Genomic DNA, 18,867 nt, shown 5'->3' on the forward strand with positions numbered 1-18,867 from the left:
GGCCAAAGACCCTACAGTGGCCTACTGATATGAACATGTTTTCTCCTCTGAATATAATTTTAGAAAATGTGCTTCTCATCCTCTCTACTCCAGCCTACATCAGCCTCTTGGTTATATCTCAAATACAACAGAAACATTCCCACTTCACAGTCTGCTTAAGTCATACAAGTGGAGAGAATGCTCTGTCTTCATATCTGTACAGTACCTCTTTCAATTCCTTCATGTCTTGGCTCAAATGTCATCCATTGAATAAGGCTTGTCCTGGTTCAAATGTCATCTTAACAAGCCTTGTCCTGATCGCATTCTCGAAAGGAAATGTCCCTTCAATCAATTACCCCTTCCCCCAACTGAGCACTCCTACTCCCCTTTATACTGTTATTTTATATCTTTTTTCCATACTTCTTATCTCCTTCTAACATGCTATATAATTTGCTCATTTTATATAATAAAAGCAAGGTCACGTTTTATGAAGGTGGTGTCTTGTCTATTTCCCTCAGTAATACATCCCAAACCTCTGTAACAGTGTGTAAGACATCATAGACATTTTAAAAATGTTAGTGAAAAGGATGGCTGTCTGTCCTGAATCCTAGAGAAGGAAGGTCAAATAGCTTCATATTTTCTCCATTGATCTTAAGAGGTTTGAGAACATGTAAACTGGATCTGAAACTATCCAAAAATGCCATGAGTCTGAAAGAGCTCAGAACTGTTTAATCATATCTGATTCTACTCTATAAACTAAAATCTGTCAGAAACCTAATGCCAAAATCCTTAGAATTTTTTTGCTCATTACATTATTTTCAAAAGCAGTTTTTATGATTCCATGACAACCCTAAAGCCTATAAATACACAACTTGTGACGACACTCCAGGTTTGTGAAAAGGTTTTAGACTGATTTTAAGAGACACTAGTTTGAAGGGTAACATTAACTTCTGGTTTATCAGAGCAAAGAAACAAATGATTTTAGAATCTGGTATAGTTTTATACTTGATTATTACATTATTTTGTATCTGTACATAAACCTATTTTGCATTTTCTCTGTTAGTAACTATCAAGGTGCAAACAACTCAATATTTAGGACTGTAAAAAACTTATAGCCCCAAATAACTAGAATACTTTGTATTCTTCAATGATATAGGTAAGGGTAGGAGAAATTATCCTATTTTCATTTGAACAGTCTAATTCCAAAATTATATAAAATGGTTAAAATTATATGGAAATGATCATATGTATTTGGAAACAAATTACTATAATAGCCTCCAGATATGATTGTTCCATAGCTGATTAGAGATCTGAAGTAACAAATAGCCTACATTTGTTTTTTAAAAAGTTCTGTAATGCTCTTAAAAGTTTAAATTTGTTGTTATAACAACAAACATACTGACAGATTGGACTGTTTAAAAAGTTGAAAATTATTTTAACATGAATATGAGTGCCTAGAAAAGAATAAGTAAAAGGAAAGCAAACACAAGGGGTTAGTAGCTTCTACACAATTCTGGAAAATAAGGGAGTTGTTCATTTTTGTTATGTGTTTTGGTTTTATACTCATTATGAAGAAAAGTGACGGTACAGAAACAGTGTTTTCATTTACCTATTTTTAACACAAACATCTGCAATAAATGAAGTGAAAAGGAGTTCTGGCTCTCCATGTCATGGCTGAGATAACCAAAGCCATAAGCATTACACAGAAATGTAAGAAACAGAATTACCATAGCAATCAAAGTCCACAAGTCCTGGCTAGACTGTGAATACATAACCCAACAAATGTTGCTCTCATAGGCAAGATAGACCAGATAACCAGAAGATATGGTGGGACTGCCAGCTTCAATGTGAATCCTAGCTGGTTGGGAAGCTCAAGCTATAAGCAAACCAGGTAAAGAAAACGTACCAATAATCAATAATGTATACAAAAGACTTGGTGCTACTGTTGAGTAAATGCTTAAGTATTTGTTAAATTGTTTATATGCCTCAAATTTGCATTCTAGCCCTTCCTAGGAAAAACCTAGGCATCTAGAATCCTGTTTCACTGCAAACAAAATATTTAGGTGTAACATACAGAAATTTTTAAAACTTTGCTTTATCTTGCAATTAAATGACAAATAGTGATTACCTTCCATTTGCCAGACACATGGAAGGAATACAACAGTACATAGGGAGATGATGCTGGAGATACATTAAAGAGCAACAATTGTGTAACTCTTAATTTACAGAAAGATGGGTCAATGGAAACACTTATTTTCCCTAAAGAAAAAGAACATTAATATATTTAAAGCCAGATATGACTAGGAAAGCAGAGTTCTGGAAATAAATGAGTGTACAATTCACCATAAAAGATAACAAATGACAAGGGAAAGGTAGGCAATGATACAATTCCAATTCTTTCATAAACTCACTGCTTCAGAATGAAATTTATTTGTACAATGAATTTCAATGTAGATCTCACTTTCTATATTTAATATTCCTCTACCAGCATGCCAAATAACTTAATGTGGGAATTCATTGTTCAAATATATTTGTATATTTTGCAAGTATTTCAATATAATGTTACCTAAAATATTATTTGTAATTTTTAAAATAGCAATTTAAATGCCCAAAAACTAGAGAGTAAATAATTACCTGTATGATGTGATATTAGAGAACTATTAAATATAACCAACCCAAATATAGAGACACAGAGTAGTGTCTTTAACTTCTATTAAGTGAAAAAATTAAGCAGAAAATTACATCTATACTAGCATTGTATTTATATTTTTAAAGTATATACATATATATCTTTATAGACAAATAAAATTTACAAAGATACCAACCAAGCTGTTAACACTGGTAGACAAATTTTCAAGTTCGCCTACTTGGAATATTATTTGAACAATTTAAATAACAGATGTTTATTTCTGAATAAAAATGATAATTTCTTCACTGGCTAGATCTCTTCAATGTTTTGAAGACAGTAATTATTGAAAATATGATTTATAACCCCAGTAAAATGCAGTTTAGAAAAGCATTAGTTATAAGATAAAACCAAAGAGGGAAAAAGAATATTTCTCTTCATACAAACATAAACCCATAGACCCTGAATATGGGCATATCATTTCAATAAATTAAAAAATTACAGGAAAACTAGTATAAAATTTGAAACAACTTATGAGGAAATCAGTCTGTCAGAGGATAAAGAACTAAGGGATGTACAATCTAATGTCAGTTCTTTCCAAAGTCCATTTATAATACTGAAAAGAGATGTGATGGCAAAGTCAAATCCAGGCATCAATTGCTTCCTGAAGTCTAGTTGAGACCTCAACATGATTTACGTCTTATGACTTTCTTGATAACACTGTGCGGGTCATTTTGAGTCTTTCAATTCTGTGTAAACTATTAAAACTTCTCTCCTTGAGAAACTGGTTAGAATCACCAGTTCAAAACTCTAGATTAAAAAAAATAATAACTCCAAATTTGTATGTGACCTCCCCAACCACTAGTCTCTGATTTTCCTTTATTTCATGAAATACATGATCTATCATGACACCACCCAAGAAAGAAAAACATTTGGGTAGACACTTTGCTGAGTTATAGCCAGACTCTAAGGCAGTCTGAAAAGTGTGTATGTGTCAGCTTGTTAAGGTGAGAAACAGTTCAGGATTTTATTTTTGCTTTTAGAATAACTATAAGGAAAAAGTTAACCTATGTAATCTGGCAAGGAAAGAACAAGTCAAATGCCAAGGTAAGGTCATAATTCTGATGCAGTCAGTCTGAAATTAATAAAGGAGCCATGTGCTTCTTAATATGCATCTCATATTGATATCCTATGGCTTTGCTTTCAATACTGCCCAAAAAACAGTTAAAAGCTCTTTTCATAAGTACATAACAATCGCACTAATTTAACAAATATTTATTGAAAAACTACTTTGCCAAGAATATCCTGGAAAGACTGGAGTGTTTTTTCTCACCTCTGTGGGAGGGTGAAGTAAGAAGTGCATAAATAAGCAACTGTGAGACAGATCATTGAATTTTCATCCTAAGTATTATGAGAAATTATTTAAGTAAATTCATAAAGGGTGATATTATTTTATCTTAGTTTTAAATATAGTCCTCTCAGTTGCTTGGAGAACTGATTGTAAGGAGCTTGGAATAGAAGAGGAAAAATAAAGCCCGAAATGAATTCTAGATAGGTGCACCTAAATGGGGTACATTTTACTTTCATAGTTACTGATCGCAAGTGGTTTTCTCATATTGCATACAGAAATGTTGCAGAAAAATAACATTAAAATTTCCAGCATCTAAATACTGAAAAAAATGGTAAAGGACAGGCCTTATCACATTTTATTTCATAAATAATAATTTATAACAAAAATGAATCACTACACAATTTCCTTGAGGCTATTTTAGAAATAAATATTAAACTTGAAAAATAGATTCATATAGAGAGAAAATATTAAAAAATAAAATTGCCCCAACTTTGCAAAAAGCTTGTCATTTATTTTTAAAAAGTCTATAAATGTAGAAATAACAGCATAAGAAAACTATTAATACGTTTTGTTCCTTATTGCATCTTTTGCTCGACTATTTTAACATTTTAATTATTCCAGAATAAGCTGATCAGTACCATTTTCATAAATAGTATCTATAAAATTATAATAAGGAATACCTTGGACAGAAAATTTTTGAATTTTTAGTTTATTGTTTAAGTATACACAGATTTTCCCTGAGTGAAAAAGGGAGAAGGGTTTCATATTTTTTTCTCACTCACTTACTCCATTGACCTATACTACACTCAATGCCAATGGCAAGAGGAAATAAAAGAGGAAACAGCTATAAGGACACAGGCGGCCTGAAAAACAATCCCCCCATCTCCTTCATGATCTTTGGATATGCAAGTAATTTTCAAGCTGTAAGCATAAGGAGAATAATAAAACACTCCCTGTGCAACCATATTATTTAGTTGTCAAACACGCATAAGCTTAATTCACCTGAACAAAACAGGCAGAAAAACTGAAAAGTGGTTGATGGGAGCCTGCTAGAAAACATTCAAGAAGAGACAGAATTTGGATAAATGAAATTCAAGGTGAGATCAGAATATTGTTATGTTATTAAGATGAGTCTTTTGTGAAAAATAGTAGTAGTTATATAAATTATACATACTACAAAAATATTTTCTGGCATGAGTTACACAGATCTAGCTGCTAATGTCATTTAAAACACTGACCTGATATAGAATGAATAAAAAAGCAGCCAAGCTTGACTTTTGTAAATTTTTAACTTCTGCACTTTAAATTTCTTCCTACAATACTAGGCTCCTATTTAAGCTTGTGGGAGTTCAAAAGGAGTTACTTAAAACTAGCAGTCAGTATTATATATTATATATATATTACAAAATATATGATGTTGTCCCAGAAGCAAAGCAACAAGAGCAAGCATTTCCAGAGCTAATTAATCCTTATGTTTGCCTCCAACAAAAGCAAACTGTTATAATGTTGAGTTGTTTGAAATCTATGTTAATATGTGGTTTTCTAAATAAATCATTTATCTTAAAATAGCTTACATTCTTATTAATATAGTAAGATAGCTTAATAAAATTGTCACTGCATAAATATATAATTCTATATAATATATAATTTTTATTATTTCTTATTTAATGATTTCTTTTCCAAGTTTATTATGATGTATGTCTGACAGGGCATAGTGAAACTTCACCCAGTAATTACATCTAACATTAATTTTCACTCAAGGAGGAGGAATAAATAAAAAATGTCTTTTTGTCTATGCTTCTACATAAAATGAAATACTTTAATGTGTAACTTTTCTTCTTTCTAAAACATAAAATTATTTCAAAGAAAATGTTGAAGAAAATAAAAAGTCTGCATAGAGTAAAAAAAATTTTTAATCTTATTAAAATTAATTTCCTTTTAATTATGTAGAATGTTTTATATATGTTTTAAGCATCAAGTAGAAATTTTTTATCTGACGAAAAGCAAAGCACCATTTTGTAATGAGTTTGTTCTTAACTAAATAACATCTGATGGCAATCATTACCTTCTACTCCAAAACTACAAAGATAGTGTCACCATTAATCCTGATATGTCCACTTCAATGGATTAAGAAATGGCCTAGAAGATTAGAAAACCACACTCTTCGGTGTTTCTAGGTGGGTCATAGAAGGATCATCTTAAGTGCTATATACAGTTATTTCCCATTCTTCTCTGGTATTTATTTATCCCCTGCTCAGTTACCTGACCACTGTGAGCTAAGCAGCTTTGTTTTGTCATGCCCCTTTCCCATGATATTCTGCCTTGAAGCCAGCAGACCATGTACTGGACCTCCTGAAACCATGAGCTAAATTAAACATTTCCTCTCTTTAAAGTTGTGGGTGTCAGGTATTTTGTCCTAGTGACAGGAAAGCTAAACAATACAGAAAATTAATTCTGGTGTGACTGCAGTTGACCATGTTGTTTGAAAGCCTTTGGACTGGTTTGCTGAAGGAGTTTGGAAAGGTTTACAGATGTGTGCTAGAGAAGGCTTAGAATGCAATAAGCAGAGACTGATGGGTGATTCTGGCCAGAGTACAGAAGATAAGAACACTGCTATGAATGTGGAAAATAAAAGTCATGCTCAAGAGGTTAAAGATGGAAATAAGGACTCCATTGGCATTTGGACTAGAAGCCATGTGTGTTACACTTTGGCAGGAAATTTTTATTCATTTTGTCCTACTCATAAGACACTAAGGTTAAGAGTGGTGGACCAATCGATCTGGTGAATGAAATTTAAAAGTAGCCCAACTCTCAAGCTGTGGAATTGGTATTCCTGGCTAGTTTTAGTCAGATTTATAGTGAGTTGAAAGCAAAGGTCAGAAGAAACAAATTTGAAATTTTTGAAATTTTGGCCCAGAAAGAAACGTGTAAATTTGGGACTAAAGCAGGTATGGCTGTTAAGGAGAGCACATTAAAAAGAAACCAAAAACTTTCAACAGAGACAAGAAGGAAGATGACTTGAGGACATCTCAAAAATCAGCAAGACCTCACCCATCACAAACTCTAGGGTATAAAATTGTAAACCTTTCATTTAAGAATAGTCTGTGGGTGTCTGTTCAAGAAAGGCCTCCTAGGCAATTGGTTCCCTGGGATTCATTCCACTCTGCTAAGCCATCCAGGCACTCAGAAGCTGCTACAGCCATAGCTCCAGTGGGTCAAACTACTGTTCAAGCTACAGCTGACTTTGGTATCATCCACATGATGCTCCTTCTACTGGAATGCAAAATGCTAGAGTTGTCATGTCATGGAATCACTCATACAGATTTCAGAAGAAGGCCTGGAAGGCCTGGTAAGGAGCCCTTGAGAGGGAAGTGCATGAGCTATTGGAATGAAGCTAAAGGTGAAAAGGAGACCCCAGGAAATTGGAGATGCCAGGAATGTGGGACAACTGTTAGAGAAAGCTACAGGCTGAGGATGGAGCCAGCCTAAGAGACAGGACATACAGGCCAAAATCAGGAAAGCCATAAGGATGGGGCTGCCCAAGCTCTCTGGAACTCACATCTTGCCATCATGTTCTGTTTATCTGAAATAGAACTTAATGTTTGTCCTGCTGGGTTCTGGTTTTGTTTTTTTCCAATCATTTTCTATCCCTCTATTCTCCCCTTATAGAATATTTACCTGTGCCATTATTCCTTAGGATAATGTAACTTGTTTATTTGTGCAGTGGTTCACAGCTAAGACTTTGTCTTGAGTCTCAGAAGAGATTTGAATTTAAACTTTTGAAAAATTCTGGAACTACTGAGACCTTAAGGGATAGATTATTGCATTTTCATTTGTAAATGGGAAAGTTGTATTATGTCAGGAGGAATTATGAACTTCCTACTGTCTTTATTTGAATAAATATGATTTTAAGTGTGTTCGGTTGTGAAGTTGACAAGCCAATGCTAGTCCTAATGTGTCATCCTCACTAAATTAAGATACACCTAGCATATCAGTAAAGCACACTCCTGGGTGCATCTTGGTGGGTCACGAGGTGCGGTCTTGGGTACTATACATAATCCCTTTCCCATTCCTCTCTGACACTGTTACCCTAGTCTGCTTCCCATTCATCAGAGACTAAGCAGATTTTCTACATCATGCCCTTCCACCATGATATTTCTTCTCTGCAGCCAATCAACCACATTCTGAATGTCCTGAATCTTTCCTCCTGTAAGCTGTGGGTATTGAGTAATGGGTATCAGTGACAAAGAAGACAAGTGATACAGGGAGCATGATTCATGTGTTTCTTGTATCTTCTCTGTTTACTATTAAAGTACCCACATTCAGCATTTTTCAGTTGACATTTGTAGCAACATCTCAACTCCCTTCAAAAAGTATCTTTTCTTTGTAATATTCTTTATTGTTAAATTTTAAAATTCTAGAATGCCTTGTATTAAGCATAGCAATGCTACTTGTAAGCCAACCGCTGTGTTCCTTTGTACCTTTACAATATAAATCTGAATTTCATACAAAGTATGGAAATTCACACACACTTGATACTAGCAATATTCTCACTAAACTCTCACTAAATTTATTATACATATTAATGGATTTAATGCGACATTGCGATATTTGCATACAGCATGCACTTATCAAATTCACTTTCTTTTATCAACCCTTTTCCATCCTCTAGTAATCACTATTTTATATTCAGATTTACTCTCCTTGCCTATTTCTATCATAGAATTGTTGTGAAGATGGCTTTGTTCATATAATTTGATTGAATTCTTATCTGTAATATCACACATCTCATCCCATTTAAATCTTCAGAGAACCTATTGATCTGTCACAGCCAAATTCAAACACCCACATTTCCTAAAAAGGATAACCCAATCTGGATTTGTCTTTTCTTCTATATTACCAAATGTGTGTACATATGTGTGTGTGTGTCCATTCCTTATCAAATTCTATTTTCTAAATGAAAATGACATTCAAAATTTGATAGGGTTTTTCATAAATAAATATTTGTGAATTAATTATCCAGCTAGTGAGGAATTACATCCCCTAAAAAGAAACAAAATCCTACCAAAATCTTGGTACTTATAATCCTGGTGATAGGGCTGACCCCTAATCACAAACATCATGGCTGAAGGAATGGTGAAGGAATCCTATTCACTTCATGCATTTGGAATCATTTCAGGAAAACAGTAACAGAGTCAGGGCCAGGAACCAGATGCAAAATTTAAGGTGAAGCTTCTATGATCCATGCAGACACATCCATAAATGTGCTTTACTAATAATACCTTAGGCACCTCCCAAGAAAATCAAGTTGATACTTAAGCTTAATCATCACAATCCTGTTGGATAAGACCCAAGATGGCTCATGCCTACTCCCTCTTTGCCATGACCCACATCATAGCCCTAGAAGCAGTCATACCATAGCTGGACAAACGCACAGTAAAAACCGATTTCAACATAGAAGCCACCTCCAGGCTCAACTACTAAAGCAGTTTGTCACCACAAATCTCATTTTCCAGAGTTCCCCAGAAGGGAGTCAAACCCCACCATTTCAAGTCCAAGCTCTAAAACTGGTATTTTAAATGCAACATATAGCCCTGGGGAAAAGCGCTGTTCTTAGAAGCAAAGAACTTAGCACTGTTCCTATCCCCCAAGAATGGGAAATCAGAACAAGGCATCAGCTATCTCTTTTTTGAAAAAAAGAATCACTTTATCAATTCTCTCTCCTCTTCACATTCACAGGTGACTTTGAGTGAAATACTTCAAAAGTCCGGAAGCACTTCAGTACAGTAGGCCCCTCTCATCCACACTGGATGTATTCTAGGATCTCCAATAGATGCCTACAATCATGAACAGTATCAAAAGGTATACATCACTTTGCCTATATCCACATACACGTATGATTGTTAAATTTATAAATTAGGTGCACAAGAAGTTAAAAATAGTAACAAATAGAAGCGAACAATTATAGCAATATACACTAATAAAAGTTTCACAAATGTGGCCTTTCTCTAAAAATCACCAATTGTACTTTCACCATTTCACTTAAAGAAAACACCTTATGTCTTCTCTTTGGCATACTGAATTGCCAAAATCGCTGCTCTTGTGCTTTGGGGCCATTATTAAGTCAAATAAGAATTTCTTGAATGCAAGTCCTCAGACACCACTATTGTCTAATGTGATCAAGGTCAGCATTGGCTAGTAAGTGCCTAATAGAGTGGGTACACTGGACAAAGGGACAAGTCCCATTAAATGTGAAGAGATGCATGGCAACAGGTTTCATCACACTACTCAGAACAGAGTGCAGTTTAACATTTATGAATTGTTTATTTCTAAATTTTCCTCTTAATATTTTTAGACCACAGTTGAATGTGAATAACTGAAAATGAAAAGAGAGGACTACTGTATTGTATATTGTGTTTCATCTCATTTCCTAATCTCATATCTACTGCATCTGGACAACTAATTAAAACTTTTGTTTTAATTTTCTTTAATTTAACTCTCTCTCTCTCTCTCTCTCTCTCTCTCTCACACACACACACACATAATCTCTCGAATAATGCAAATGAAATCATTCTGTGCTCATATCAACCAGAGAAGACTATAATATACTTGCATAAAGAGAAACTATTATAGAAGGTTGAATTTCTGTATAATTTAGCTACTTTCAAAATTTTGAAGTAAAATTCAAATGAATGAATAAATACAATAAAATAAAGTTCCTAGAATGATAATACAATTCCATGATAAACATTAAGCCATTAATTATTAATACCTCTGAGTAAGCTGTTATGCCTATTTATGAACATTTAATATATAACATTTACACTGCCTAACACCATCAGCATATCAGCTTTTATAGTGAGCAAACAGGAGACTAAGTTCCATTCTTATGTGTATTTAATAAATATTGACTTCTTGTTTAGGCTTCAGACTAGATTTATTGGCATGGCAGTTCCATATTGTCTGTGAAGGATTACATTTTTTATTAGATCTCCAAACTAGAAGGCAGTGTCAATACTGGCCTTGGTCACATGCATTTATCATGAAATTAATTTGAACAGCAGATTGAGGTTTCCATAAAACTGTTGGCTCTGTTTCTCTTTTCAGGCAGAGATAGAACCATGCATTTTTCCTCAAAGCATAAGTGAACAAGGCTAGATGCAATGCTGTATCTAAAAACCACCCTGAAATGAGCCAGATATATGCAAAATCAAGGAAAAGAAGGGAACGGCATACTAACTTGCAGTCACTGGGCTGCCATGTGAAGAGAGGATAATATCACTATTTCTCCTGGTCACATTATCAGAGGAAATCAACAAACTGACTTACCCACATGAAGTCTTCTCAGGACTCACCAGCAACTATTTTCTGAAGGAAATAAAGGACAATATTAAGAGATCTTATTTCCTTGCTTATTTTTTAATCTCCCACTTAACACAGAGTAAAAGAAAAAATTCTATGGAGGTCCTGAAAATATAACTTCAAACAACAAACCAATAACTGAATTGCTAAGGGAAACTGCATCTACACTTGAGTGTTCCAGGAAAGAACAAAGCCATTTTAGGTTTTGGCTTATTTGCTTGTTTGTTTGAAATTGTGTACATAATTTTTACATGAAAGCACATATGCTATTACTTTATAAATGGTTACTTATATTATCATTATAACAAATTTCTAGCATAGAAATATTTTCAAAGTAAAATCTCTTAAGTAAAATATATTCATCAAAAAGGACTATTAACATATATATTAGATAAGACTAAGCTAGAAATAGATAAGACTAAGCTAGAAATAGAATGACAATTTTTACTATTTAGTAGTTATGGCCTTTCAACAAAGCCAGGTACACAATACTAATATATAAATAAATAGATCTGCATATTCTGAACAAAGCAGTTCCTAAGTTACGAAAGCAAATACTTTTATGTTACCCTAACAAAGCAACGACTTACCCACAGCACTGCCTGGGCTCATTTATTAAATCAAGTGCTCTGTAAATAGTACTGGATTTAATAAATGAGCCAGGGAATAATGTACTTGCATTTTGCCAATAAGCAGTAAGTATATTTTGAATGGAATAATTGTGTCTAAACATAAAAGCTGCAGAATCTGTCAAGTAAAGAATGTTAACATAGTGTTAAGAAGATAATATTTAACTTCGAAAAATCAGATTAATTCAGTTTAGCCAGGCGTCGTGGTGCACCCCTGTAATCCCAGCACTTGGGAGGCTCAGGCAGGAGGATCGCTGTGAGTTTGAGACCAGCCTGGGCTATACAATGAGTTCTAAGTCAGTCTCAACTACATAGTGAGACCCTGTCTCCAATAACCAAAAAAAAGATCAATTCAGCTTTGATTTGTCTTGTAATATAAGCAAAAGGATATAAACAGCTTTACAAAACTATATGAAAACACCTTGGCTCATTTTCCTTTCTCACCAAATCAAACCACTAAAGTAAGTTTTTTGTTCTGTGAAAACTGTTACATACTTACATGAAAAAAAAGACATAGTTTAATAATTAGTCTTGCAAACATAACTATTGAAAATGCTAATGATCTCCTTCAGAGTTAACAGCATGGTGATATATTAAACTCTACACTTCATAGTCTTCCTCCATGACATCCTTCTCAAGCTTCTCCTGAATCCACCATGCCCTTCCACTTCTACCTCTCTCACATATAAATTCCTCTCATGTATAGCTAAGTGTCTTGCTTTCTTAGTTACCACAGCTATTTCCTTATCTCTCAGTTATGCTAATTCCACAGTATTCTGCCCCCGTCCTTACCTGCTTCCACTCAGTTCCTTCTGTGAACTGCTCCCAGGATTGCCTTCATTAAAAAGTACTTATTATATAACCATGTCTCTCTTATTATTAAAAACTTTTTTTTCAGATAACTATGGTTTTAAGAAAAAGTTTCAAAATCTTTAACTTGGCAATTTATCACTCTTCCAAACTTAACCATACTCTAGCAGTGGTGGCGAAGCTGTGGCATGTATAGTAGGCACACAGTAGGCACACAGAGCCCTCTCTGTCAGCACACAAGCCAAGTCACCCCAGTAGCTGAGCACCAGATAACAGTTGTTCGTTCTCAACTAAAACCTCAGTATTCAGTTTTAATTTCAGTACGGTACTTTGCAATAAATAAGCGGGTTTTGGGTTTCATTTTGAGGACTTAGTCTCTAAAAGGTTCGCCATATTGTTTTATAGCATCAACTTGACTTGCACTCAATCCCCTAGAACTAATAATCTTACTGACTTTTACATTTATAAGATGTTTGGTGCTTATGAGTAGTTACTCATGGCACTTCTCTGCATGTCATTCCCCTTTCTGGAATACTCTTACACATTCTCCAAACCCAATTTAATCTTCATTTCCTGTGTGAAATCTTCCCCAGTTTTTCTAGACTTGGACACTCTTTCCTTTGTGTTGTTACAAGGAGGTTTACCATTAAAAAGAAGAAGAAATGAAATTCTGAAAATAAAAAATTAAAATTGAAGAGTAGTATTAATGGTTTAATTATAAAGTGTCCCCCAGAGACTTGTGTGCTAAGAAATCCATCTCTAACAGCAATATTCAGAATGAGACCTAGAAAGATGATTGGGCCAAGAGAGCAGTAAACTTATCAATGGATCAATCCATAGATGTGTTCATAGTGGACTGAGCTATAAGTAGAGCCCACCTGGGCGAAGTAGTTCACTCAGGGTATCTCTCTGAAGGTACAGCTGTCCTTCATTTCTCTACCTCTCATTCTCTCACCCTCTTTCTCGGTCTTCCTTGCACTCTCTTGCTCTCTTCATCTTCCCTTCCCTCTCTGCTTCCTGGCTGCCATGAGCTGAGCACCTCTGCTCCACTATTCTCTTTACCACAATGTTCTGCCTCACTTTAAGCTCACAGAAGTATAACTAGCCAAACATGGACTGACACCTCTGGAACAATAAGCCAAAATGAACCTTACTCTTTTCAAATTGTTTTCCTAAAGATTTAGTCACAGCAACACAAAGCTACCTAAAACAGACAAAAGATAAAAAAGAATTATCAGAAAAATGATGAAAAGAATTTCCTAGAAGATAACTATCTATCAAACCAACCAGCAGTCTAGAAAGCAGAAAGTCAGACATTAGCAGGAAGCAAAGCAAAAGCTTGGTGCAGGTGTTTCAACCAACTTGGAGGAAACATCACAGGTGCCTAGAATACTCGCTCCCTCATAAAAGAGAGGTTACTGTTTCATGTATGACAAACTTAATTCTATATAAGAAAAATAAAGCAATAATTTTCTATGTAATTTAGCTCCGAACAATAGTTATTAATGATAGTACACTCAATATGAAATACAACAAAATCGAATAAACTAAAAATTGTGATATAATTAAATTGAGGAAAATATTCTATGACAATTGAATCCTGCTCTTCCTTAAGAGGAGTAAATAGATGATCTAAGACCAAAAGTCAAGAAATAGAGGTACAGGTACATTCTCTAGACATATGTAGGTAAGGGCTAGAAGAAACTGAAGAAGTGCTGAAAGTACTTCCCCTGAGGATCCAGTGGAACCTCTGACCCACAAGTCAAGATGTGTTCTCTGGTTCTCGGGGGTATTATTTAAACTGTATCCCAGCAGGTGTGCAGAGGGGACTTAGGATCAGACCAGGAGTGAGGACATTGAGATAATGACACACTGCTTTCATTACAGTCCTGTAATATTTTTTGACCTCTTAAACTCAGTTAACAAAAGCCTCACAGTACAGAAAAATAATGGTGATGGCATTCAAAATAATATGACTTTTGGAATTATCTAAAATGTTATTTTACCCCATTTAAGTAGATAAGTTCCCATTATGTACTCCCTTAACATCTTCATCTTTGCCTTCATAAGGAGACAATACTAACATAACTATGAATTTCTAATATTAAAATCATGTTCATCTCAAAGATTGGCATAGGAAAAGACTTTATGAACAAATCCTCAGTAGCATAGGAACTTGCACAAAGAATCAACAACTGGGCTCTCATCCTATTAAAAAGCTTCTACAGTGCAAGAGAAACCAACAAACCTAAGAGACAACATACAATATAGGGAAAAATTTACTAGCTGTTCTTTAGACAAAGGACTACTATTTAGAATATATAAAGAACTAAAAAAAATCAGACCCCCCCAAATTTAAAGATCCAATTCAAACATTGGCATCTGAAATAAACAGATATTTCTTAGATAAGTAAAACCTGCAAGTAAATATATGAAAAACTGTTCAACATCAATGGTCATTCGAAAGATGCAGATGAAAATAAAACTGAGATTCCATCTCACCCCAGAAAAAATGGCTGCTATCAAGAAATGAACCAATAAAAAATGTTGGCACAGGGCCAGGGATTTAGTTCAGTGGTTCCACCACCTGTCTAGCAAGTACAAGATCCCAAGTTCAATCCCTGGGACCAAAAAAAACAAGAACAAGTGTTGGCAGGGCTGTGGGGAGAAGGAACCCTTCTTCATTGATGGTGGGAGTGCAGAATGGTGCAACCACTGTGGAAATATATGGAGAAACCTCAAAAAACTAGGTTTAGAAGTCCCATTTGGCCCAGCTATCCCTGAGCATCTGCTGGGCATCTTCACAAAAGAATTAAAAGAATCATACCACAGTGATATATGTGCACCCATGTTTACAGCAGCACAGTTTGTAATAGTTAATACTTGGAAACAGCCTAATTGCTCATCAGCTGGAGACTGGATAAGGGAGATGTGGTTTTTCTATAAAATGGAGTACTACTCAGCCATAAAGGATGAGAAACTAGAGACATTTATAGCTAAATGGATGCACATTGAGACTATACTATTAAGAGAAATAAATAGGATACATGTGAGTAAATACCCAATAGTTTCTCTGGTGTAAAAAACTAAAAGTGTACATAAGGTTCAAATGGTGTAAGTGATAATGTGAAGTAGGAAGAAAAGGTCTAAAGGAGAAGGGGAAGTGGGAAAGGTAGGGAAAAGGAAAGAAGGGAAAAGAAAAATATGAGAAAAGGAAAAAATGGAAACAAAGTCTTTGTAATAGGAATAGAAAATACAGTGGTGAAGGGAGGGCAGGGGAATGGGAAAAAAATCAGAAAGAAGGTACATCATGTACAGGTACAAGATCCCAATGATGAATATAACTGTACTGTTTACCTTAAATGTACCAATAAACTTAAGGAAAAAGTAAAAATAAAAATAAAATAAAATCATGTTCAAAGTACAAGTAACTTTCTCAAACAATAGGCAGTAACATTTAAAACTGATTATTTTAAGAATCAATGCTAACATAATTAAAAAACTCAAGATTAGTAGTATTAAATATATTTTAAATTCCACCAAGATGGACTAAGAAATGCTAGCAATATTTGCAATAAAAATGTTGATATTTATGTGATGGTATCAAGAACAGATATAGTTCTCTTGTCTGGCACAATTAGGATAACAGTTGATTAATAAGAAAAGTTGGTTAAAATAAGTAACAGAAATAATTTCAAAAAGCAGTCTTGTGGAAGACAGTGTTGACTCCTGACCCAGCAGTGACATAGTGCTTCTCTTCCACACTTACTGCAATTTCATTTGAGTGGCAATGTTTTCTCTTTGATATGGTGCTCCTTAGCTTCAGGATTTAAGGCAGGATCAGTTACTTAGGCATTTTGCATTGAGTACTGTCATAATTTAAGACTGGGCATGTGACTCTTAGACAAATAAGGAAATGTGCCCTCAAGGTTCACAAACAATCATTCTTCTTAATATTCAGTGAGAGTCTGAACTCCCTTCCACCTCCTGAAGATGGTGCCACATAAGAATATGAATTCAGAACCTTAACAATCACATTGCTACCTAGAGAATAATAGAAATGCAGACCGTGAGAACCTGTCACCCTTAACATGGTAATTTTTTAAAATCCTGGAGTGGCCTAAGCTTGAAATTCTTATGTGAAATTATAAAATACTCTTATTTTTTAAGCAATTTACATTTGGAAATTATACTCCTTGCATATGAAAACATCCTAACTGCTGCATATTACTTAATAATTTCATATAAGTTCAGGGCTTTGTTTTGAGTGCAGATCCCAAGATTGGAATTCTGCTTAGTCTTTCCTTAAAAGGGAACTAGGACATCATGCCTCTTGCAGAACAGTCTGAGGAATGATTCCTTCCAGCCTGTTAGTTTTCTTTCTTGTGATTAATGGTCTTCATACACACCTAACCCATGACACTGTTCCTTAATCATCTTTCCAAAACATTAACGTAACATGCTTTCTTTTTAATCCTAAAATTACACATAGGAATATATCTAAAATATACTCAATTTAAAGATTAATAATAAATGAATGCCTAAGGAAAAGCCATAAAGCTTAATAGAACAACAGTAGGAAGTCTGAAGCTTAAGACTAGAATTGTTGGCTGTGAAGATGTATATGTATATATGTCATCAGCCTTATTAGATAATGTCAAATTGTTGTTCGCAGTGTTTTAACCAATTTATACTTCATTAGCAATGCAGGAATGGCTCTCACGCACCATATTATTGCCAAGACTTGATGTTTCCAAACTGTTTCTTTGTTTGTTTGTGATAGGATCTCACTTTGTATTCAGGCTGGGCTTGAACTCACTATGTAGCTCAGGATGGCCTCAAACTTGCTTCAGCCTCCTGAGTGCTGGAAGCATAAGCATGTGCCATTGTGCCCGGTTTAACATTTTAGTCTGTGCCAATCTCATGATAGAGAATGGTATATCATTATGGTTTTTCAATTTAATCTCTATAGAAAACAGACTTTATACTTATCCTGTTGTTTTTAATGGCCTTAATTTAATTATGAAATTAAATTTAATTATTAATTAAATTTAATTTAATTATTAGAATAGCAAGTATAATTGGCACAAAACAGATTTAGGGAGAAATACTATAACTGGACTATGTCTGGATTAGCATATAATCCAGCTGATGGAAGAAGAGGTGAGTAAGCACATTAGTTAACAGCTACAGGCATTCATCAGACCATGGACATCAAGCCTGAGAAGAAATGCAGAAATCAAGTTAATCAGGTTATTAACTAAATTGAGATCAGTTCAGAGAGCTTCTACTGTCACTTCCAGCCTGAACTCTGCAAAAATTGGAGTCTAACATCTAGGCTGGATGGGATTCTGCTTAGACGCAGTATAGAACCAAGCTAGAAAGTTTAATAAAAGGGCAATTTAAAATGCTATGGACAGAGTTAAGGAAACCAATAAAAGTGGGGAAGAAAACCCTGAGAGGAAAAGAGTGCAATGTTACCACTTGGAGCACGAAAAGACAAAGACAGAATTAGTTCCTGGGATCACATTAGAACTATGGTGTCAAAGAAGACTGCCTTAGAGGATCTGCAGCCCAACAGAAGCCCAGAAAGCAGAGATTCAGTGGCCAAATCCAATCACAGGCAAAATGACCAAAGGCAACTGTGTAGATTCAGACATTAAGGGAAGAAGATATGTGAAAGATGAAAATGACTACTTTTTTGTTCATATGATTGGACAAAAAGTAGGATAAAAAAACTAATTTAAAGCTCTCAAAGAGTAACAATTTTATACTAAATTTGCCATAAAATCAAAATGGTTTTGTACACATAGGATGGAGTTAAAGTGCCTGAATAATCGCCTACATTCATTTTATTTGGTCATTTTAATACAATGACTTTAGGAAGTTAAAAATCAGAGTTTCAATTTTTAACAAAATATGGTACAATTTAAGGGAATTTTCACAGCATTAAAATGTTTCTCGGGCCAGGGATTTAGCTCACTGGTGCCAATGCCTGCCTCATAAGCACAAGGACCTGATCCCTGGTATCAAAAAAAAAAAAGTACCAAAAGTTTGTCAAATCTACTTACACCATGCCACTCTGAAAGTAAGTGTTATAATGTTGTAAA

At 34.5% G+C, this 18,867-nt stretch overlaps 1 long non-coding RNA gene across 1 annotated transcript in view; it reads right to left on the reverse strand.

Moving 5' to 3' along the window:
• The window catches only part of LOC104862089, a 423,368-nt gene that overhangs the window by 336,799 nt on the left and 67,702 nt on the right, over window positions 1–18,867 (reverse strand). Inside the window, exon 2 of the long non-coding RNA XR_004518576.1 lies at window positions 11,286–11,324. This is a non-coding gene — a long non-coding RNA (uncharacterized LOC104862089). The remainder of the gene's footprint in view (window positions 1–11,285; window positions 11,325–18,867) is intronic.

This window comes from Fukomys damarensis, unplaced genomic scaffold (genome assembly GCF_012274545.1).
Source record: "Fukomys damarensis isolate Sample0158 unplaced genomic scaffold, DMR_v1.0_HiC HiC_scaffold_3, whole genome shotgun sequence".
In the NCBI taxonomy this organism is placed as follows: domain Eukaryota; kingdom Metazoa; phylum Chordata; class Mammalia; order Rodentia; family Bathyergidae; genus Fukomys; species Fukomys damarensis.